A 24271-nucleotide genomic window follows, 5' to 3' on the forward strand; every position below is an offset into this window, starting at 1 on the left:
GACCTGGTGTGTCTACAGACATTGTCCATCCCTAGAGCCCATCTGCTAGTATGACACAACACAAACACAAAGTTCAGTTTAAGTTTGAACCTTCTTGCTGTGAGGCAACAGTGCAATATTATCCACTTTGCAATTTACTCTTAATCCAGGTTTAAATGGCAATCATGTACAACATGTTTTTATGAAAGTACACATATTTACCATATACAGTATGTCTATAAATATACATACGTAAATATTCTTTGAAATAGGTTTGAAATGGTTGCAAAATATGGCCTACAGTGATTGGCCTTCACTGATGTGAAATTTCCAATCTTGCCACTGGAAAAAATAGTTTGTGTCAAAACAAAAAAACCCTAAGAGACGCACTGGCAACCGACACTAGTGTGCATAGGTTTTAACCTCCTCGTCAGCGTGTCTGCCTCCTGACCCAAGGTTGCCGCTTAGAGTCGTACATTCAAATTCAACTTAGAGTACAGATAAGTTTTTGTATAGTATAGACATAAGGCTCACAGGCTACATTACATTCATAGATCATACTTCAACATAGTATATTACCTGACTCAGTACAAAAATGTGGCAATGTGCCTTTTTACCACCAGAGTGCTCTGCAAGGCTGAGATACAGCAAACATATGACCAGAAGTGGCGTCTGTCTGTCTTGTATAACTATGTATCTTATTGATTGGTGATGAAATCATCATATTACTTTAAAGCATAACAACACCACCACCAACACAACTGTACACTCATATGTACCAAAACATGGAGATTTAATCTGGCAATCATGAAGAAGTAGGCCAATGTGTTGCTGTGTGTATTTAGACTCCACGGTGTTATTCTTGTTCAATTTAGTTGGCAGCACTGCTGTTTTTAGTGTTTCAAAGTGTTACAACCCCTCCCTTTCTGCCTGCTGTAGCTTCATTGATTGCTTCCTGCAGGAGCTGGCAGTTTGGTAGGGCTCATTCAGTAATGGGCTGACACCTGTGTAGGCCTCAGCCTAGGCTACATACAGGTGCTGGTCATATAATTAGAATATCATCAAAAAGTTTATTTATTTCAGTAATTCCATTCAAAAACTGAAACTTGGATATTATGTTATAACTGACAACTAATGAAAATCCCAAATTCAGTATCTCCGAAAATTAGAATATTAAGATCAATACAAAAAAAGGATTTTTAGAAATGTTGGCCAACTGAAAAGTATGAACATGAAAAGTATGAGCATGTACAGCATGCTCAAACTCAATACTTAGTTGGGGCTCCTTTTGTCTGAATTAGATGCAATGCAGCGTGGCATGGAGTCGGTCTGTGGCACTGCTCAGGTGTTATGAGAGCCCAGGTTGCTCTGATAGTGGCCTTCAGCTCTTCTGCATTGTTGGGTCTGGCGTATCGCATCTTCCTCTTCACAATACTCCAGGCGAGTTTGCTGGCCAATTAAGAACAGGGATACCATGGTCCTTAAACCAGGTCCTGGTAGCTTTGGCACTGTGTGCAGGGGCCAATTCCTGTTGGAAAATGAAATCTGCATCTCCATAAAGTTGGTCAGCAGCAGGAAGCATGAAGTACTCTGAAATTTCCTGGTAGACGGCTGCATTGACCTTGGACCTCAGAAAACACAGTGGACCAACACCAGCAGATGACATGGCACCCCAAACCATCACTGACTGTGGAAACGTTACACTGGACTTCAAGCAACGTGGATTCTGTGCCTCTCCTCTCTTCCTCCAGACTCTGGGACCTTGATTTCCAAAGGAAATGCTAAATTTACTTTCATCAGAGAACAGAACTGTGGACCACTCAGCAGCAGTCCAGTCCTTTTTGTCTTTAGCCCAGGCGAGACGCTTCTGACGCTGTGTCTTGTTCAAGAGAAACCCATGTCTTGCATATGTCTGTGCGTGGTGGTTCTTGAAGCACTGACTCCAGCTGCAGTCCACTCTTTGAATCTCCCCCACATTTTTGAATGGGTTTTGTTTCACAATCCTCTCCAGGGTGCAGTTATCCCTATTGCTTGTACACTTTTCCTTCCCTTCGCCTCTCTATTAATGTGCTTGGACACAGAGCTCTGTGAACAGCCAGCCTCTTTAGCAATGACTTTTGTGTCTTGCCCTCCTTGTGAAAAGGTGTCAATGGTCGTCTTTTGGACAGCTGTCAAGTCAGCAGTCTTCCCCATGATTGTGTAGCCTACAGAACTAGACTGAGAGACCATTTAAAGGCCTTTGCAGGTGTTTTGAGTTAATTAGCTGTTTAGAGTGTGGCACCAGGTGTCTTCAATATTGAACCTTTTCACAATTTTCTGAGATAGTGATTTTGGGGTTTTATTAGTTGTCAGTTATAATCATCAAAATTAAATCAACTTTTTGGTGATATTCTAATTATATAACCAGCATATATCACCCTGTCTCATTGTCTGTCTCTCTCTCCTAGGCTCCACGTCTCCTGGTTTGGGTTTGTTTCCTGAGTTGCCGTCAACCTTTGTTCATACATTTTCACTCATCCATGCATTCCATACACCACTGATGCCATTGATAATCACGTTACCTCTGTTATAAATAGTTATGTTGTTTATAGTTTATTTAATAAAACATTCTTTTTTGGCACTTCAACCTGCTTGGTCTCCCCCTTACTGTCACATATGAGCCGGGATGTGATACAAAGAAACATTCCAGCATTTTAAGAACTACGCATTCTTTAGTTATCATCAATATCAGGTTCATCTGTGCAGAGATGTGGTCCAAGATGTGTTTAGCCTAGCCAAAGTCAAAGCAAAACTAAGTTTATTAAAACTTAATTTTTTTATCTTGGAATATCAGTTCTATCAGTGAAGTAATCAGGGACATCACTAGGATTGAAAGACTGGGGGGGGGCTTAGCCCTCAGGGAACGCGTAGCTTGCACTTGCAAAATCTTTGCACTCGCTTTGCTTTTGTTGCTGTAGAACTACACTTATGTCAACAAGCAGTGAAGAAGCCAAGATGTTAATAGAAAAAAAGCGACAGACATACTCTTCCATTTCTCCTCTGTTGAACAAACATTACTGTAATGTTACATGGGCCTCAGAAGCAATATATATGGGTGGGTCCTTCTCCAGGATTTTTTAAATATATGTAGCCTATATTTATGTCAAGAGAACAAGATGTGATGTTTTTTAACACTGTTTTATAGAAATTGTCATTACTTATTGCTTTTATGCTATTTTAAAGCTGCCAAGTTTAGTGTTTTGCTCTAAACTGCATTGTGTTGTATTTTGTGACAATAGAGTCTCTGTCATGAATCCTGAAATCTGAAATTTTGAGCATTAAACACTTAATCCTGCATTCTGGTGAATTTTTCTTGTCTTTCCTGCATCAATTCTTGGTGGAAATGTTTTTATTTCTGCAAAGGGAAACACAAAATTCAGGTGGCAGATGACAATTCAAAATCTAAAACTCAACAGAACTTAAGTCAGTGCAGCTCTCAGTCATTCTGTGTTGCTTTCAGATATGTTTCTCCTGTAGATCAACTTTCTCATGTAATATCGTCCCTGCTGAGTCAGCACACATGCAGATGTGGGAAACAATAATTGTGTCTAGTGCATTTTTGAATCAGATTTGGTTCTGGTACCACAGCTAGCTTCTCTCATTGACCTGGATTCAAAGAGTTGCTAACTCTGGTTGATTAACGTTAACATTACTGTAGTTCGCTAGCTTAGCAAAGATGTTATAAGTGTAACTGTAATTCAGTGCTGCAACAAAGACTACATGATGCCTTTAAAAAGCATCAAGTGAACAAAAGCGGCTTTTTTAGTGACGGTATGTGAGCACAAAGACACACCTGAGCATCAGATATCCTAAAATGCTTTGTTTACCTCGCTGTGTCACAGCAGTGCAGCAGGCACGAGCTTTAGCTTTTAGACACATCAACGCTGCATGGGGGGAATTCACTTAGGCCAGACTGAGTTCTTCTGTAGGCTGTGAGTAAAATGCTACCCAGCTGCTGATGTAAGTGTGTGATAAAGTAATACCATATCTAATTCCTCTCTCTCTTATATTAGTTGCAGGTCCAAAGAATTCTATTTAGTTACACTAATTAATGTTACTGTACTGTAGGTTGGTTCAATCAGAGTGTGATTTTGCTCTGTAGTTTGGTTTTCTTACAAACATGCATACATTAGCTGTTGATAAGGATCTTATTTAAAGTGGCTACTGTCTGAATTTAATAACCTGATCATGGAAGGAATAAAAGATTTGGAATAATGATAACTATATGTATGGATACATGTATGTATGATTGCTTTTATTTTATTTTCCTGTGTGTATATCTGTGGGTATATGCACATGTATGGCCTACCCATTTAGGCAACATCTATATATCTATTTAATTTATTACAGCCAATAAATGCAGAAAGTTAAGTTGGTCAGAATATAGCAAATATAATTAACATCATGAAATAATTTAGTTTAGGCTTTGCCTTGTTGCCTAGACCTGCCAACAATTGTCTGTTGTTAGAAGAAAACAAAACAGCCCACATTTCCTTAAAACTGTAGGCCACAGACTTACTGACCTGTAGCCCTCTGCTGACCTCAGAATCAGCTGCCCTGCCTGTGTCCTGCTTCTCTCTCTCTCCTAAAATATCTTCAATATGCATCTGGTCAATGAATGGAAAGATATATAACAGCATCAACAGGGACACTATGACATTTAGTTTTCACTGACAACAACATTATATGGGGACTGATATTGTTTTGAAATAGGCTACTAGAGATAGGCAACATTATTGGCATTCACATTATCTAACGTAGCTAAAGTTCAGCAAGTAATGGTTACTAATAGGGATGAGGATCGAGAACTGGTTCTAAAAGGACCCGGTTCCAACATTTCTCAAAACCCGAAAATCAATAAGGTCTGATCTTATCGATACTGCTATCAAGACTAGCGGGGCTTTAACGTTAAGTCTCAAACGTCAAATCTGATTTAACTTAAAACGTGATGGATAGGAAAACTAATGTTTCTAATGATGGCACCAAAACGCGGTATCAAACAGGCCCAGGACTGTTTATAATCAGGCTACAGGCTCTGTCTTCTAGTGATGTGCGGTACTACTTAATTCCTATCCCATCCAATACCAAGTAATACCCAGGCTGGTATTGCCGATACCGATACCAATACTTTTAACATATTTTATTTCTAGTTTAATGTGACCTCCCTCTCCTGTTTCTGTATTTATGAGAGAAATAAGGGGTGGGTTGTGGCTTTACCAATTCAAAATAATAGCTGCATGATGACAAGAAATCAAACTACTGTCATATTCTTTAATTATAATGAAAATCTCCTGCTCAGAAATGCAGCCTCATTATTACCTTCACAGCTAAAATACAGCCAGACGTGACAGCTTTTACAGTCAGCCAGAGTCAGTATTCAATCGCGGGAAATGTAAAGGGCTGCAGCGGTTCACTTCAAAGAAGCTCCGTCACAGATCCTTAGCTAAAGCATGACTTTGACAGGCGGAAGGAGAAGTAGTTCCTATCAACCGAGTAGCGTACAATTAGACCATCCTGGTAACAGTTAGATACTTATGATAAAACACTCACTCACCCCAAATTACTGAGTTTAGATATCGATCCTTTTATATGAGCATCGATCCTAGAGCAGGAAACGTTGGTATCAGAAATATCGATACTTTAGGATCGATCCACACATCACCACTGTCTGCTCTCTGTCGGCTTCTACACACACACACACACACACACACACAGCACGCGAGTTGCCAACAGCTAGGCTTGTTACTGTAAGTACGTGCAATAAAACCTTTGCGAGTAAAAAGACAATACTTTATCAATACACCTGTCTGTAAGGTAAACATCTCTGAGCTCAGTCTGTCATACTGTATGTCGTGTACAAGTGCAGCTAACGTTAGCTTGGCAGTTAGCCAAATGTAAAAAAAAAAACAACTAGAAACAAGAAAGCTGTCAGTCTGTAGCATAGACTGGTCTGTAGTCAGCTGCTGATTCATTTATGTTGTTTAAAAATATATGCTCCAAATTATCGAGGTTGACTGCCTCCAATCATCATCCAAGCAACATGCGGCATTAGATTAAACTAACTAACACTATTAGCAAGTTACATATACAGGATTCATATAGCCTTATAATATACCATATTGACCTTGATTATGGAATACCCACATTTTTAAAGGATTTTTAAAAAATCTAATCTTGTTTCTATAAATAAAGTAATATGACCAGAATGCACAGCTGATATACCTTTTAATAGCTGATTTACCTCTTTGAATGGGCCAAAAATTGAACTGCAGCCTATTACTGCCTAACATAGTTTAACCATCTAGTCATCATCAAGTGAAAAATACAACCATAAATAGCAAGTTGCTTAATACTAAACATGTCACGCTAGCTTACTGAGAAAGGGGCTAAACATTTTCTCCAAAGTTGAACTGTCTTCACCATGAGGTTGACCACATCTCAAGTATCTTCTTGTAGTCAATTTTAGTAGTCACTTTGTGAGCTCACCTTGTCTCACTTCCTCTACAACAAATGAGGGACCTACCGATTGCTGCCAAATGCAGCACTTTTGAACACAAGTAAACAGGTGTAATAATAAGAAGCCGCCTAGGCAAAAATTGAATACTTCGCCTGCACATACATACACACGCACAAGGTTAAGTATGTGTGTAGGCGCAAGGTTAAGTGTGTACAAATGCATGAGGTGAGTATGTTCAAGGATTGGGACAGTGGGATCTATAGAACAGTGGATAGAACTCTTGCCTTTGGTGTGGGAAAGATGGGTTTGATTCCCACTCGTGTCATTGCTCTTCATGCTTTCTTTTAATTTTGGGGGGGATAAAGTGACTTCCAAATGACTAAATGTACATGGAAAAGGAAGGTTCCTGTAGAAAGTTCTCAAGTAGGTGAAACCATGTTAGCTATGTAACTATGATTCTTATCCCTGTGTGATTGTCAAATTAGCAATGTTGTTTTGTGTCTTTATATTTTCACGCTTGATGCAGGTGCAGTCCAGAAAACTGGTTTACTGATAACTCTGTTAACTTGTGCGACAGCCCACTGTAGTGTGGGAGGAGAATCTGCCACTCACAGGCTGGGAGCTAATCAAAAAAATGCATCAGCTAAATTGGTAAATGCCAATGTAATGTTAAATACACATAAAACTAGCAATATCAGTGAGGTGTAGTGGCGCTTTGACCCCAGTCTTGAAAGGCTGCTATAAGTTTTACATGCCACCAGATGTCACTGTGTTTGCTGAATAAATGTTCTGGGTCTAATATTCATATTAATGAAGATCACATTTACTTGGCACTGTTGGGGACCCTTGATTTGCTATCAGAGCATCCCTACCTTTCCACATGTTAACGAAACTCAAAAATAGTAACATCAAACCAAACCCATATCCTCATTTTAGGTGGCAGGAATGAAAATTAGTCATCCTCAACATTTGTTGTGATGACTTTTTCCCTGGGCAACTACCATGTTGTACCAAAATAACGTACAGATTTTTAGGTGTTCTTTTATCTGATTTGGGCTAAGCCCCGATGTTTACAGCTGCTTCTGCCCCTGGTGAAAATGTGTATATCAATTGCCTTTTCAAGACACAATAGGTGTTTCTATGTAAAAAACAAAACAAAAGAAACCCACAGACAAATGATTTTTATATTTATTTATTTTTGGAAGTACCTGACTCTTGCAGTGAAGAGCTCAGTTTTTTTTTTTTCTCAAGATGTTGGGAAGTTACCTCTCATTTATGTAATGGAGTATAATACATCTCTAAATAAGCTGTAAGCTCCACCACAAAAAAGTAATATGTTTTCTACCACCCTACCTTGTTCTCTTCCTGTGTTGCAACAAAGTTTCAGATCAAGAGACAAACAATTTCGCCATAACCATAGCATAACTCACTCTCAATTCTGCTTGCGTGTGCACGGTGCGAGAGGCGAGGGAGAGATACTGTGCTGCTGCCAGAAGAGTCGCTGATCTAATAGATATGTGTATATTTCATCACTCTCCCTGATGATCGGAATAACTCACATGATTGTTGCTAGATACTTTTTACAAATAAAGTAGCTGAAAGTCGAGGATATGAAAACTCTAGCAAAAAAGTCATAGATACTGCAATGAGTGTGTCAGTTACCGGCGTGTGTGAGGGGGCACAAAAGATTCAGTTGTATGAGCTCATCATTCATATTGAATATTTTAACACAAAAAAAGACCAATTGCTAAAGACAAAATACCTGTGAACCAAAACGCAGTGGACTCGTAGTAGGTAATGAGATCTGTTAACCCTGCGTGTTCCTAATACATTGACCAGACACTGACGGACAACAGTGGTTATATTTACATGTTTTTAATCACAGTTATTGCTAAAGACAACTCAGTAGTCGCTGAATATTGGTAGAGACATGTCCCTACCAAAACAAGACCTTATAGGAGACCATGAAGGAGTCACAGTAGGCATGTAGCATCTGGTCCACAGGGCTGTAGTTCAGGGAATAAATGTTGGGAGACATCTTGTTGATGAAAACTCCAACGTTGAACCTTTCTACCCCCGTCGTGGTGTCAAATGCATAGAAGATCTCCTCCATGGTTTTGTTGACATACCGTGTTGCGTAGAGCACGCCACAGGCCATGAAGGTGTTGGTCACCCCCTGCTTGTAGACCGAGGTGTGCCAGGTCTGGCCAAGAGTCATTGGTTCACCTCCTCCACCTTGGACAGCACCAGGTTGCCAAAGTCCTGGTTTGTGGTATAGATCACCCAAACACCTGACTCATCTGTTGCCAGGTCCAGGTCGGTGAACGGGTAGCATTCCTCAAGGTGGCAGAAGTTACCCTTTGAGTTAAACCTGAAAACAAAACAGACGACAGAAGTGATGTTTCCTTTTTAGAAATGAGAACTTGGAAAACAATGTATCAGCATCTTAGTTTCATGGACTCATTGTGCTGTGATTTGGCACATTCATAATTTTACATTTATGTAACCTTTTACAAAGGTTGATTCATACATTATAATTTTTATATTCTTGTTTTGTTGTTCTTACAAAACTATAGAATACACAAATGTGCAAGATAACCTTTTTGTATTTTCTGTAAAAAACGAGGCATTATTTCTGACATCAGCAACATCATTCAAATAATAATCTTAAAGACTGATTTGATCAGCGAACCTGGTGCCTTTGGGTAGTTGTAAAGTGGTGATAGTTTTGGTGTTGAGGTTGAATCGACAAACAGCATCTAGGTTGTAACAGTTGTAGTACAAGGCCTCTCCATACAGCACAACATTCGGACCCTGGATAGTGTTGGTGGCTGGGTTAGAGGAGTGGATCTGGACATTACCTGGAAGACGAACAAGAAGAAGCATGAGAAGGAGGCGCAAACATCAACATAAGCAAGTTTTCCATCATTCGTTAATATTAAAGAAAACAATCAATAGTAGTCTACTCAACTAGTTTACCTTCCTACAGCATATGTTTCTGGGTTAAAGACCATTCAATGTCCAGGTGCAGTGTATTTACTGAACTTTAAATAATAATAATAATAATACATTTTATTTCTATAGTGCTTTTCAGGACACCCAAAGACACTTTACAGGTAAAAGCAGAAGTTATGTATGTTTAAAACTGATTAAAAACATAAATAGCATAATATAAAATATACGAACATAATATTTGATGTTAAAAGCCAGTCTAAAAAGGTGCGTTTTGATAAATGATTTGAAAGAGTCCATGTCGCTGCAATCTCAGATGTGTATGGGTAAGGAGTTCCAGAGGGAGGGGGCTGCAATGGTGAAAGCTCTGTCGCCCCAGGTACGGTGCTTGGTCCTGATTTGTGGTGAGAGGAGGTTAGTTTCAGAGGAGCAGAGGTTTCGGGAGGGATTGTGGTGGTGGAGCAGGTCTGTGATGTAGGAAGGGGCCTTGTTATGGAGGGCTTTATGTGTGAGGAGGAAGATTTTGTACTGAATGCGTTTGTACTCCCTGCGGAACAGGGAGCCAGTGAAGATTCTGGAGGACAGGGGTGATGTGGTCACGGGTGCGTGTGTGGGTGAGGAGGCGGGCAGCAGAGTTTTTGATATATTGAAGTTTATTTAGGGATTTGGCAGGTAAACCATGGAGGATGCTATTGCAGTAATCAATTCTGGATGTAATGAAGGCGTGGATCAGGGTTTCGGCAGCAGGTAAGGTGAGTGATGGGGCGGAGACAGGCAATGTTTTTGAGGTGAAAGAAGGCAGTCCTGGGTGACATGGCTGATGGTGTTCAAAAGTGGAGTGGTTGATGGTGTCGAAGGCTGCAGTGAGGTCGAGCATGATTAGGATGGTGAGGTGACCGGAGTCGGCAGAGAGGAGGAGGTCATTCGTTATTTTGAGGAGGGCTGTTAGTGGTGAGGTGGGTTTGAATTTGAGCAGCAATAACACGTTCCAGGATTTTTGATAGGAAGGGGAGATTGGCGATGGGTTAGAAATTGGAAATGATGTCGGGGTTGAGATCAGGTTTCTTGAGGATGGGGTGACAGCTGCAACTTTGAGTGTTGTGGGGACTGATCCAGATGTGAGGGAGGAATTAATGATTTTGATGATGAGTGGGGTGATGGATGGAAGGCAGGTCTTGTTTAGGGATGATGGGATAGGGTCTAAGCTGCAGGTGGAGTTCATTTTTGTGGTGAATTGTTCTAAAGGGGACAGAGGTGAGAAACAAGACAGTGACTGAGAGTGTGGAGGGATGGGGGCAGGTGGTGGGGTTGAGGGGACAGGGAAAGTAGTGAAGTTGCTGTAGATAGTGACTTTTGGGGTGGGAATGGGGATATTAATGTCCATTATGATTGCAAGATGGTCTGAGATGTGGAGGTTAATGCCGGAAATATGATGTAATGTGAGACCAGTAGAGCAGACCAGGTCGAGGATGTGACTATGGGAATGGGTGGGGGAGTTGAGCTGGGTTAGGAAATGAGAGAAGTCGGACAGAAAGGTGGGGTTTGGCTAGGGGGGGGGAGTAGATGATGGATGTGACAAGGGGAGTGGGACCAGAGAGTTTGAAGGTGAGATTTTTAAAAGACAGAAAAGTAAGTGTTCAGTTAGTAACAGTTAGTGAGAAGTAATCCAGGGGTTTGTGCCAGGTTTCTGTAAGGCAAAGTGTTGTGTCTGTGTTGTTGCTTACTGATCGAGTATTGAGCAGGGCCATTTTCAGGTGATGTTGTTTTGGGATTTGTTGGGAGGACTGGGGGAGAGGACGGAGGTTGAAGAGATTTACCTGTGAGTTTTTGTGATGACATGGTGAGGAGATGCTTTTTGACCACATTGAGGGGATGCAGTTTAGCGCTGAGAAGTGGTATGAAAATAGGTGAACAGGGCATTTATGTGAAGGAAGGGTTAGTGACATGTGACGCCGCAAGGGGGGAGCTGGTGAGGGTAATTGAACTAGGGGCAGCTGCGGTGGGCGGAGAAGAAGACTTCAGGGAAACGATGTGTGGTGTAAATAGTCACACACATGAGGCAGACTGTACAGCATGTTGTAGGTTGGCTGCTAAAAACGAGTTACCCAGTCAGTTGGGGTACACGCCATTGGTCCTATAAAAAGAGAAATGGTTCCAAAACAAATTAAAATTTTCAATAAAACCAAAGTTGTGAGCATGGCAGGTGGACTAGAGCCAGGTGTTGACGCTAAGGAGTCTGCTGAAGCTTTGAGTCATGGGGCAGAGTTGGTAAGGGACCACTGATAAAAACTGATTTACCACAACTTTTTAAAAGGTTAAAAAGTTCAATAAAATCCTTTTTTGTCTGCTCAGATTCCCGACGAGCTGTGTCATTATGGCCAATATGGACAAGCAATCGCTTTATGGATGATGGGAGTGAGTAGTTTGCTCAGCAGAGACTGTGGCTCCAGGAAGACAGCGTGTGGTTAAAGCACCCAACAGTTAACATCCTTTCCCCCCCGTAAACAATCAGTAACACTTGTCATGTTGCAGTGAGCCAATTAGTTTAATTTATTAGAACAGCTTTTCCTCCAAGCTTCGTGCACATTTGAATAGAAATAGAAATAGAAAATCTGCCCCCTTTCAAATCTTATATTTCTGCATGTTCATTAGTATGTGTTGCATGTGCATGCTCACTGAGCTGATTTCTAACATCAACACTCGAAGTAGAACACAAGAGTTCTTTACCTGGGGCGCTCACCCCAACAATGAGAGAGCTCAGGCTAGAGTAGAGACGGACGTAGTTGGCGTATCTGTTGTTGGTAGTCATCATTACCAGCCAATACCAGCTCTCCTTTCCCACCGCTGGTTTGGGATCCCGACCCCAGGCTCCATACTTGTGGGAGCCAGGGTACTCTCCTGCTGTGTACACCCTCGGGCCAGTAATGTTCCGAAACTGACCGTGGGGACATTTACCTTGGGGGGAGAAAAACATGAAATGAAGCAGCAGTTGAGCGAGACATCCACTGGTTGATCGTTACTTCCTAATTGTGGTGATTAGTGCTGAGAGCTTCCCACAGTGCATTTACAGGCTACATTAGCTCTTACTGAGGAGGGCCCTTCACAGCTGTGAGTGACTTCATTTGAAGTGTCACTTTCTGGTGCAGAACCAGAATGGTCTCGGATGTTGGGTGTAAATTTGCTGGAGGTTAGGGTCTGGTCACATCTGATTTGATCTGATTTTGCTCAGGTAAAATATCAAGCAACTCATTATGATTACAAAGGAGAGAAGGAAGCCCAAACTGTTTCTATTGATTGACAATGTGATTTTGCAAAATTTATCCCAAAGCCTAGTTCACACTACACAATTTTTAGCCCGATTTTCCGTACGGCGAGCTCGGCAACTGTCAGGCTGTGATCAGCTACCCGTCACACACATCTCTGACGTCTGCATCCACATCCAGCCAATGAGAGCAGGCAGCTACTTTTTCACCGCAAAACACTTTTTACTCACCTCCAGGTCTCTCTGTTGCTCAGATAATCCCTGCTACCTGTGTGTGCTAATCCATTCTTTCACCAAGATTCTTTGTCTTTATAATTTCTATCTTTATATAATAACAAACAACAGCTGTTTCATGTGTAGGTTCATGTCATTTTCCGTTTCACATTTCACGTGTGTTTTCTTGACAAAATGATTGACATGATTTGGAGACCAGCGTCGGGGTGACAGAGTCGCTGTCAGTTCATGCAGTGTGCGACCCCCATGTCACCAATCAGTCACATAATGTGAACACCACAACGGCTTCAAGACTCCCGTCACAAGACGGCAAGTGGTGTAGTGTGAACAGCACTGCCATCGGCTGACGCTGAAAATCGTGTAGTCTGAACGAACCTTAAGTGAACTATCCTGAAAAAACTTTTGCTAAATAACCAGAATGATCAGTGGAAGTGGCAGAGAAGTAAAACATCAGGTGGGGTTTTGGGGACATACCATGTAGAGGTTGAGTGGGTTGGGTGGTGGGGAGAGGTCCATTTTTGCACATTTCTAGTTCGCTGTTCAGACGCTCGTTGTCTCGATGTCCTTTCACCACCTGCATGGTGTCGTATGTCTCCAGCTTCTGCATCTCTGCTCTCAGGTTCTTCAGCTTAGAGACAACAGCAGGAACAGACATCCAGTGTGTGAGCTTAAGCTGATGTTTTACATACACTATATAATATAGGAAATGTATATTAACAAATATGATAGCACTTGAATCAGTGCTGTAAGTTGGCCAGTACTCAGTGGTACGCAGTACCAGCACTTACACGTTTTACTCTTTGGTGTGCCATGAAATCTTCTTCAACACCAGCACTTATCACAGACTGCCAGTACTCTTTTCTGTCCTCTCCATATTAAGTTCTCTGTGCAATTCCTATGGCCCTAAATAAACTGCATTACACAGGAGGCACTTTATGCTTGTTCTTTCAAGATGTTTTTTTTTTGTGCCTAAACCTAACCAATCCTTGACCACATTGGTGTGATATCAGGAAACAATTTTACTTGTGAAACTGTCGAATAGTTGAATCTCAACTGAAATGTTACAAATACCCTATTAACTATCTGTAGCCAGGCTATCCAAATAAAGTGTTGCTGAGCCGATACACATGTGTAATAAAGGGAGTACTCTCACTTTTTTCCCCACTTCAAGTGCTTGAATGCATCATTACCTGTCATCAGGTAAAACCAGATTGTCAAAATGGATCGGCTCATACAATGATGAAGCAAAAATAATTATTCAGACACCTATGATTTTAAAACCTCAGCACCAAACCCACAACAATCAATATGTTGCTTACACTGATAATACAGCTCCCAAATATAAAAATACATTGAAGTTACTATGTGTAATTCTAAAGTGTTTGTGGGAAAAACATTGCTGCATGACTGCATGACAGTGTCGTTATGTATGGCACCAGATGACAGCACGGGCAAAATTTTCAGTAGCTGCGTTCGAGATGATGACTTTGGCAGACTTGGTCGTCAAATGTGAGCTGCAGTGACTGCAGGGGCGGGGTATAAAAATGCCGCTGTAAAGTCGGACACATTCCACCTGCGTGAGCTTACTGTGAGCTTAGAACTATGACTGATCTCGCCGTCAAATGCAAGCGGAGACTGTGGCTGCTGGACCCAGCAACTGCAGCCGCCTTGCTCCCGCGAGATTTTACAGTAAAATGCGAAAGTCGGACACAATTTCTGATCAGCATGCCTTATGTTAAGTCATGATGAATGATGAAAGTTAATGAACAACTATTCATGCAGTACCTTTAAACATTCTTTAATTGCTTTTGGCCACTTGGGGGCTGTGCCACAAACTGTAAAACACAACATTGACATAAAATCACCTTATAAAGTTGATATGGGGACATTATGTTAGCAAACAGATTCCTATTTAGTAAGTAGATAGTAAGAAGAAATCTTTACCAGCTAGTTGCTAACTTTTGCACTGTAGGTTGCTCACAGTGGGTTTATTAGAGCTATTTTGCTAATAAGAAAAACATCTGCCTTGGTTGTTTTCAGTAAGACTGAACCAAAACATTACAACATGTTGGGGGCTTTAAAAGTAAAACAATGAGCTGACAGACGCTAAATACCTTGATAGATCTGAGCGGGTGATCATGCATATTGGTTTGTCACTACAGTCATCGCCATTCACATTGCAGTCTATCCATTGTTAATATAAAAATATGGATTATAGCCGACAAGGGAACTGCACCAATTTTGCAGTAGAAGATATTTTCAAGTATATTTCTTTCTATAGATACCATATATCAGACTACATTTTGAGCAGAATTTCACACAGGCGCTGCCTTCTTGAATGGTGTCAGTGTTGAACAGTTGGTGCTTTGTGAGTCTACCTGTTCAGTGGTGTCAGCAGTCAGACCCTGGTGTGCCTTGGTGGTGCTGTTGAGCCTGTCAGTGAGCTGCTTGATCTCCATCAGTTCATTCTCTATCACATACAGGCTGAGAACTGCGTAGAGGTCTCCGTCATCCTCCCTCTCCAGCATCGACACATCTTCCTGCAGCTGGGGCAGACGTCGCTCCAAACCCAGCAGCAGACTCTCCAGCTCCAGAGTCTGCAGAGAGAGCAGGTAGACTCTGTGTTCACACATACAGGAGTCTGTTTTACAGCTGTTGAGTTTGTGTTCTTTACAGTCTGGTTTAGAAAATAACATTAACTAGTTACCTTCTGTGGGGTGATGTTGCTGTTGCATTTTGATGCATTGCCCTCCACTGTGCTGAGTTTGTTATGAGGGAATGCCTTCTCTGAATTAGTCAGCTCACACGTACACTTATTTTGTGAAGATGCCTGAAATCAAGAATATCAAACATGGAATGTAAAAATAATACAAAATACCACATTTAAATATTTCTACATTTGAAATGGACATTTGTCATAAAATTTAAGGAGGTGAAAGTAATTTTACAAAAGTAATAATAATCACTGTATTCTCGGGGCTTTCATACCTGTTGGATGATGGTGAACAGAGCACACAGTGGAACGATCACATACAGCTTCATGGTCGATCAGAGAGCAGCGCCAAATGAAACAGTCCCTGAACTCAGTTTGAATATGACTGTCTGTCCAGCCTTTGAACACTCCCACTAACCTCTGCATGTGAGTGAGTGAAAGTGCATGTGGGTTCGGTGTGTGCCTGATGTTTTCATCAGAATATAATCACTTCCTCCTTACTGACAGATATTACTTAAGTCAAGTTATATATTTTGAACGAAACGAATACTTGGAAATAACGTGTTATTGTGATAGGTTGATTTTATCATAAAGTTAATTATTGACATGAGCTGCATAGGTAATAAAATAGTTTTTTCTTAAGTTATTGCTCATGATAGAGAGCAGAGTATACTAAATGAAGGAGACAAATGTCAGTGTTTTATACGTTTTTGTTTATTTCTAGTACATTTAAGTTTGATAATTCAGATTTAAAATTGTGGATTAATGACCATTTTCATGGACAACTATCTGTTTTATTTGACTTTTACCTTTTTAAAAAGAAAAGAAAGATTATTCTTGTTCACACAACTATATGAGAAAACCTAAAGAACATGATAACTGTAGTATGTTGAACTACAGGTGAAAACAAGTTACTTTTTGTGTTTGAATGTATAACATAGCTGTTGTGTACAGCGTCTTGAGCACAACTGTGCCTACTATACTCCTTTTGTATTTTCTTTTGGTGTATTTTGGAAAGTGTATTTGGTGATTTTGCACTTTAAATAAAACTTGATTGATTAATATACGGTGAGGAAAATAAGTATTTGAACACCCTGATATTTTGCAAGTTCTCCCACTTAGAAATCATGGAGGGGTCTGAAATTGTCGTAGGTGCATGTCCACAAAAAATAAAGTAAAATCCAGAAATCACAATGTATGATTTTTTTAACTATTTATTTGTATGATACAGCTGCAAATAAGTATTTGAACACCTGAGAAAATCAATGTTAATATTTGGTACAGTAGCCTTTGTTTGGTCAAACGTTTCCTGTAGTTTTTCACCAGGTTTGCACACACTGCAGGAGGGATTTTGGCCCACTCCTCCACACAGATCTTCTCTAGATCAGTCAGGTTTCTGGGCTGTCGCTGAGAAACACGGAGTTTGAGCTCCCTCCAAAGATTCTCTATTGGGTTTAGGTCTGGAGACTGGCTAGGCCACGTCAGAACCTTGATATGCTTCTTACAGAGCCACTCCTTGGTTATCCTGGCTGTGTGCTTCGGGTCATTGTCATGTTGGAAGACCCGGCCTCGACCCATCTTCAATGCTCTAACTGAGGGAAGGAGGTTGTTCTCCAAAATCTCGCAATACATGGCCCCGGTCATCCTCTCCTTAATACAGTGCAGTCGCCCTGTCCCATGTGCAGAAAAACACCCCCAAAGCATGATGCTACCACCCCCATGCTTCACAGTAGGGATGGTGTTCTTGGGATGGTACTCATCATTCTTCTTCCTCCAAACACGGTTAGTGGAATTATGACCAAAAAGTTCTATTTTGGTCTCATCTGACCACATGACTTTCTCCCATGACTCCTCTGGATCATCCAAATGTTCATTGGCAAACTGAAGACGGGCCTGACATGTGCTGGTTTAAGCAGGGGAACCTTCCGTGCCATGCGTGATTTCAAACCATGACGTCTTAGTGTATTACCAACAGTAACCTTGGAAACGGTGGTCCCAGCTCTTTTCAGGTCATTGACCAGCTCCTCCCGTGTAGTTCTGGCTGATTTCTCACCTTTCTTAGGATCATTGAGACCCCACGAGGTGAGATCTTGCATGGAGCCCCAGTCCGAGGGAGACTGACAGTCATGTTTAGCTTCTTCCATTTTCTAATGATTGCTCCAACAGTGGACCTTTTTTCACCAAGCTGCTTGGCAATTTCCCCGTAGCCCTTTCCAGCCTTGTGGAGGTGTACAATTTTGTCTCTAGTGTCTTTGGACAGCTCTTTGGTCTTGGCCATGTTAGTAGTTGGATTCTTACTGATTGTATGGGGTGGACAGGTGTCTTTATGCAGCTAACGACCTCAAACAGGTGCATCTAATTTAGGATAATAAATGGAGTGGAGGTGGACATTTTGAAGGCAGACTAACAGGTCTTTGAGAGTCAGAATTCTAGCTGATAGACAGGTGTTCAAATACTTATTTGCAACTGTATCATACAAATAAAAAGTTCTGGATATTTTTTTATTTGATTATTTCTCTCACAGTGGACATGCACCTACGATGACAATTTCAGAGCCCTCCATGATTTCTAAGTGGGAGAACTGGGTGTTCAAATACTTATTTTCCTCACTGTATATAAAACTGTTTATAGGAAAAGCAAATCAACTTTTGTTTATGCTGGTGACAAAATTATTAAATATTAAAATAATTTTAGATATCCCTATTTAGAAGTGTATAATCAGAAACAAATGTTGCTCAGATACACCTCAGGTGCCAGTTTATGTCTCAACCTGAGAGATATGTTTTTCACTGCTTATTCAGATACAGTAGATAGTCTGTGGAGGCTGGAGGTTGTTCGTCCTACAGTGATGTAACTGGATGAAGGGAAGGAAATCCAAATGTGGAAGGAAAGTGTGACTAATATATGCATTTGGATTGTGGGTTTGCAGAGATGTACAAACAGTATCTATTCTGAAGATGTGGTTACAGATTCAGGAACAGAAAGTGACCATTTTGCAATGAGACAAACAAAAAATATCCAGACCCGAAGTGACTCCAGCATTTAAAATGAATGATTCATTATTTTGTATGTGTTATAAATGCAGTGTGTTCTTTAATTTCATTTAAAATGTGTTTCCTTGTAGGCTCTAACCTACCTAATTTTTAACAGTTGTTTTCTTCTCATGGCATAATTGTTGTAACTTTAATGGTGGTACTGTGTTGTATTCTTAATGTGTGATAACTGTGGTGTTATGGTTGTATTTCAATGTTTTGGGGAAGTCAAATTCCAAAGCCATCAATTTAAAAGGCGCCACATTTTTTCATTTGCTGATGATTCTGTTATTGGGTCCCTCCTCAACAGTGAAAACTCTGAACAGTTGTGAAACTACTGATTGGTGTAAATCATTCTTTTTAAACATTAATGTGGCAAAAACAGAATATGTGTATCAATTTCGTCATCTCTTCTGTTGTGATGGACAGTTGAACTGGTGCAGCAGAACAAATACCATGGTAATGTGATTGACAACAAACTGTGCTTTGAGCCCCAGGTTGATGCTGTGTGCATAAAAGCACATCAGCACATGCACTTTTTTGGTAAGCTTGTGAATGAATAAAATAAAAGCTCTGACTAGTGTTTTAGTAATTGAGATCGCTCTTGTCCCAAAACCAATTTTTGAAGGTCTCAGTCTAGTCTCGGAATCGTCTCAAACATAGAGGACTTAAGATTTTATTTCCAAACCACTAAGGACGACAACTGTGGGGTTATCAATAAATTCCCTGTGCATTGTCTGATTTATCTGCCAACATCCTAACTTTCATTGGATGTAAAACATTATTTTACCTGTCTATACTGGCATACTTTCTGAATGTTTCAGGGCAATAGATTCAGTTTGCCAGCTATTTAGAGGCACAAGCCTAACTTTGAATGAACATTATCATTTGTACATATTGGGTGAAGTAGCTAAGACACTGTTAACTTGTGATAAACAAAGACAAGACAGGTGACATAAATCTATGATTCCCAGAACTCTTTCAACAGAAAAGAGCTCATGAACATCAGGGGAACAACTCCCTTTATTTCCCTCTTTTCTCGTCATCAGTGGAATTATTGGACATTTTGGTGAAGGGCAAGCTTGCTGCTGTTCGGGCTGTGAAGCGCCGCAGGAGAGGAAAAAGAGCCTGGTCGCTTGTGCGTCTTCGCAGACGGGGACTCTGCACACCGCTACCGGCAATATTTTTCTCCAACATTCGCTCATAGTGCAACAAGCTGGACGAACTTCAGCTACTGGTGAGAAAAACAGAGGCTTTTATTCATCTTCTGATCTATCTGATACCGGAATCCGCGCTACAGCTGGCTGGCTTCCAACTACACAGAGCAGACCGTGACACAGAGCCCTTCGGCAAAACAAAAGGTGGAGGTGTTTTTATGTCAACACTGTTATCATTAACTGTAAACCGTTTTACTCTCCCTGTGAGTTTTCAGGTCGGTGTTTGCATTCCGCCACAGGCCAACGTGCAGGACGCACAGCGCATGCTGGCCGACCAGATACTGTGTGTGGAGCAGACAAACCTTGTTATTGTTCTTGGTGACTTTAACAAAGGAAACCTCAGCCAAGAACTCCCCAAATACAGACAGTTCATAAAGTGTCCAACCAGAGAGGGAAACACTTTGGATCATTGCTACACCACAGTTAGCAGTGCCTATCACGCTGTCCCTCACGCTCCACTGGGACACTGATCACGTCATGGTCCACCTGATTCCTGCAAACAGGCAAAAATTAAAACTCTGTAAACCTGTAGTTAGGACATCTGAGCAGTGGACCAGTGATGCTGTATAGGACCTCCAGGCGTGTTTGGACTGTACTGACTGGGATGTTTTTAGGACTGCTACTAACAATCTGGATGAGTATCCAGATGCTGTGATGTCCTACATCAGCTTCTGTGAGGACAGCTGTATACCAATGTTTGTGTGCAAAGTTATAACAATGATAAACCCTGGTTTACAGCTAAGCTCAGACAGCTGAGGTTGGAAAAGGAGGAGGCATTGAGGAGTGGGGAACGAGCCGGGTGCAGGGCGTTCAAACCCAAAGCACCCCACTCAACGACTGTCGCCTGGAAAATGAGCTGAACCAGTTCTACTGCTGCTTTGCGAGTCAATCGGACACCATCCCCTGTGACTCCTCCAGTCAGCTCCACCCCCAACTCCCGTCTCACCCACTCCTGGACCCCCTGCAGTTCATCTACAGACCCAACAGGTCTGCTCTGCTTTTAACACCATCATCCCGGCCCTGCTGTAGGACAAGCTCTCCTAGCTGAATGTGCCTGACTCCACCTGAAGTGGATCACAGACTTCCTGACAGACAGGAAGCAGCACGTGAAGCTGGGAAAACATGTCTCTGAGTCCAGGACCATCAGCACTGGTTCCCCTCAGGTCTGCGTTCTTTCCCCCCTGCTCTTCTCCCTGTACACCAACAGCTGCACCTCCAGTCACCAGTCCGTCAAGCTCCTGAAGTTTGCGGACGACACCACCCTCTTTGGGCTCATCTCAGGTGGGGACGAGTCCGCCTACAGAGATTGACCATCTGGTGACCTGGTGCAGCCAGAACAGTCTGGAGCTCAACGCTCTGAAGACAGCGGAGATGGTCATGGATTTTTAGAAAGAGCCCGGCTCCACCCTCCCCCATCATCCTGTGTGACTCCCCAGTCACCACTGGAGACTCCTTCCGCTTCCTGGGCAGTTCAGAAGTTCAGAAGCCTGCCAAAGACAATGATGGTGCACTTCTACACCGCCATCATTGAGTCCATCCTCACCTCCTCCATCACCATCTGGTACGCTGCTGCCACTGCCAGGGACAAGGGCAGGCTGCAGCGCATCATTCACTCTGCAGAGAAGGTGATTGGCTGCAATCTTCCTTCTCTTCAGGACCTGCACGCCTCCAGGACTCTGAGGCGAGCAGGAAAGTTGCAACTGACCCCTCCCACCCTGGACACAAACTGTTTCAGACTCTCCCCTCTGGCAGGAGGCTGCGGTCCATCAGGACCAAAACCTCTCGCTAGAGTTGAGCGAGAGTATCCGGTACAGATAAAGCCTTGTGTGTTGCCTAGGTGCCTAGGTGTGACACAATCCAGGACAGCCGAACTCTGAATGGCCAAAGCAGGCTGTCATTTGCACATTTGCTGAACAATGAGCCTGGAGGATCGATTGTGGGAAGCATTTGACTCATACGGCCTAGAAGAGCTAATGAAAGTAAACTAATGCTATGATATTAGGAGTTAAAATGGACATATCTGATCACAGAACGTGTGTTAAGTCTTACTGCTTGTCGACAGCCTGCTTTTGGCCTGTTGCTGGTCCCACGCTAGCTGCCCGATCCTGGCTTTTTGTTAGGGATTCTCCAGGGTTCTCCGTGTCTGATTGAAAACGCCTCCTCCGTCTGGCAATTTGGCTGTTTTCAGGTTTCCTTCGTTGTAGCTGGCGAGACCACGTGGCTTGGTCTGACCTCGGTGAAGTTGGCTCGACGAAAAAGGCTTAAAATGGAACTTGGTCGTTCCTGAATTAGTCCAGTGTAACTTAACGGACTGATAACTTTAACAAACAAAAGAAATAAAGAAAATAAAACAAACTGAAGGCAGATTGATGTCGCGGCACTTCAGGTGTGTAGCTTCAGGCGAAACACAAGGCCTGTTTCGCTGGTCAACTCTGAGGGCGCTGCCTGGCGAGGCACGCTGCACGTGTGCCGAAGTGTCCAGCGAGCAAAGCAGAGTGGAAGAGAGCCAACAGCGAAGAGAAGAGAGCTCTTTTGTTGCCTGGGGTGTGGTTCCCCAGGGAGCGTCTCAGGTTTCCTGAGGGGCTGCCTCTCTAAACCTAATGTCTAAAAAGAAATCTATTTGCGCGTATTATAATCAAATATTTTCCACAATCGAACCTCAATGGTCGAATGGTTGTACTGTTCTAGGCATTTGGTAACAGGATATTTATACATTTAACGGCATTTCCAACGAGGGCATGTAATACTTATTTCGTCCACCTGGGGGAGCTCAGGTTACATGAGGAAAGCTTGGATTACATTAGGTGAAGGAGTGTCTTGCTGAAAATAAAAACACTGCACAAGTAACTTTCTTTTCAGCACTAATATCAACAACGGATAGCAACAACAGTTAACATAACTACTCAAATAGAGGCAAACGTAATCAGGTAACTAAAGATTTTAATTAAACTTAATCAAATGCTTTGAGTTTTTGGAGACTGCAGTCTTTGGCCATTCAGAGTTCAGCTGACCTGGATTGTGTCACACCTAGGTGAGACAAGGAGTATCCCTTTGATGTGGTAATAAAAGAAAGAATAAGGTCAGTTGCCACGGAAACATGTGTGTGGGGGGGCCAGTTTTGATAGGCTGTTCAGGGAAATGCTAATGGCTGGCTTGTGTCCCTTTGTCAGTTTAACAGTCAGGCCCCGCGTTATCAGCTTCGGGATCAAAAAGGTGCCAGTTTTAAGGTCGGGCTAGCACTTAGAGAAAGCAAATTTGACCCCTCCCCTTCTTCTTTGGGGAGGAGAAAGGAATTTAGAGTAGCTCCAAATTTATTCAATATAAAATGCACAAATCCACACCGTTGTTGTCACTACAATAAAGACACATTCTTTCCACTGGTCATACAGTAGGCTGGAGGTTGTTGGTTCTTAAGTGATGTAACTGGATGATAGGAAGGAAATCCAAATGTGGAAGGAAAGCAGTGCCTAATAAATGCCTTTGGATTGTGGGTTTGCACAGATGTAAACAGTATCTATTCTGAAGATGTGGTTACAGATTCAGGAACAGAAAGTGACGATTTTGCAATGCATTTAAAATGAATGATTCATACTTTTGTTTATGTTAAAAACGCAGTGTGTTCTTATTTAATAATAATTCCAGACCCAGACTGCAGCATTTACAGTGAATGTATAATGTGTTATAAATGCAATGTGTAGTTTAATAACTTAAGCATTTGTTGTGCTTACGTTATATATAACGTTAACGTAACGGATATAACGGATAACGTTAGCTACTGCTCGGTGTTAGCTGGAGAGCTTACGTGACTCTCTCCGTAACACAGAATTTCTGTTCTGAATTTCACTGTTCACCTGATACCATCTGAATCTCTTTTGGTCTAATGAGCGAAAGCACGTGTAACTTTATTGTCATTTTGTGTCCTTACATGGAGTTTATGTTGGACTCAGTGTTGTCTTGGGAGCCGCTTGTTTTACGGTGTTAGTGGACTGCATGTCGTTAGCTGCGGTGTTATAGCTGAAGTCAGTGAGAGGCTCGGGAACACACAAAGGGCTACATCCCGACTCGTTGTCCTCACATAAGAGTTTACGCCTGTATCTCTAATTTCCTGGCAAATGTTACAAGCAGCCACTTCTTGCTGTTTGTAACATTTCAAGTCCTGCAGCTTACAGTGGGGGAAAAAAGTATTTGACCCCTTGCTGATTTTGCAGGTTTGCCCACTTACAAAGAATGCAACAATCTACAATTTTAATCATATGTACATTCTAACAGTGAAAGACAGAATCCCAAAGAAAATTCCAGAAAATCACATCATATGAATTTATAAAAAGTATTCTGGCTCCTACAAGCCAGTTAGTCTTTCTTTAAGACACAGCCCCAATCCCAACC

The 24271-nt window shown here is 41.8% G+C and overlaps 1 pseudogene; it reads right to left on the reverse strand.

Annotated features, from left to right (window-relative positions):
- Window positions 1-7651: 7651 nt before the first annotated feature.
- Window positions 7652-16087, reverse strand: LOC119894228 (annotated as a pseudogene).
- Window positions 16088-24271: the final 8184 nt, after the last annotated feature.

This window comes from Micropterus salmoides, unplaced genomic scaffold, assembly GCF_014851395.1.
Source record: "Micropterus salmoides isolate LMB-PRFRI ecotype aquatic unplaced genomic scaffold, ASM1485139v1 Ms_hic_scaffold_8, whole genome shotgun sequence".
NCBI lineage: Eukaryota > Metazoa > Chordata > Actinopteri > Centrarchiformes > Centrarchidae > Micropterus > Micropterus salmoides.